General features: G+C 34.5%; 1 long non-coding RNA gene across 1 annotated transcript; it reads right to left on the reverse strand.

Moving 5' to 3' along the window:
• On the reverse strand, positions 1 to 374 carry LOC104775103. The gene is made up of 3 exons (XR_765697.2): positions 283 to 374; positions 133 to 197; positions 1 to 35 (listed from the first exon to the last, which is right to left on the reverse strand). It is a non-coding gene; the product is annotated as an uncharacterized LOC104775103 (long non-coding RNA).
• Between the last annotated feature and the right edge of the window lie 52 nt (positions 375 to 426).

Genomic DNA, 426 nt, shown 5'->3' on the forward strand with positions numbered 1-426 from the left:
GGCTTGATAGCCTCCAATTCACCACTCTCTACAGCCTAAGTAAAAAAAGGCAAAGAATCCAACTTTTGAGAATTATACAAAATAATACAAAAACAAAAAAAAAAAACACAAGATTCAATGAAATATGTATACCTCAGCCTGAAGAGTTCATGAAATCATTCTCTAACTTGAGTCGAAGATCATCGCAAAATTGACCACTAAAGAAGTAAAAAACATTAAACCAAGAATGATGATGAAACTGTTTAAAGATTCAAGGATGGAGATAAACTAAAGCATACATACTTGGAATTAACTCTGAAAGCAGCAGGCAATGGCTTACGAAGAGTCTCCATAAACGAATCCCACTCTTCTGCTTTCACTATCCTTTGCTCCTTAAAGACACAACAAGAAAGAACAATACACAATGTTGTTGTTTAGGGAGCAAGA

The sequence above is a fragment of the Camelina sativa genome, unplaced genomic scaffold (assembly GCF_000633955.1).
Source record: "Camelina sativa cultivar DH55 unplaced genomic scaffold, Cs unpScaffold08713, whole genome shotgun sequence".
Lineage (NCBI taxonomy): Eukaryota > Viridiplantae > Streptophyta > Magnoliopsida > Brassicales > Brassicaceae > Camelina > Camelina sativa.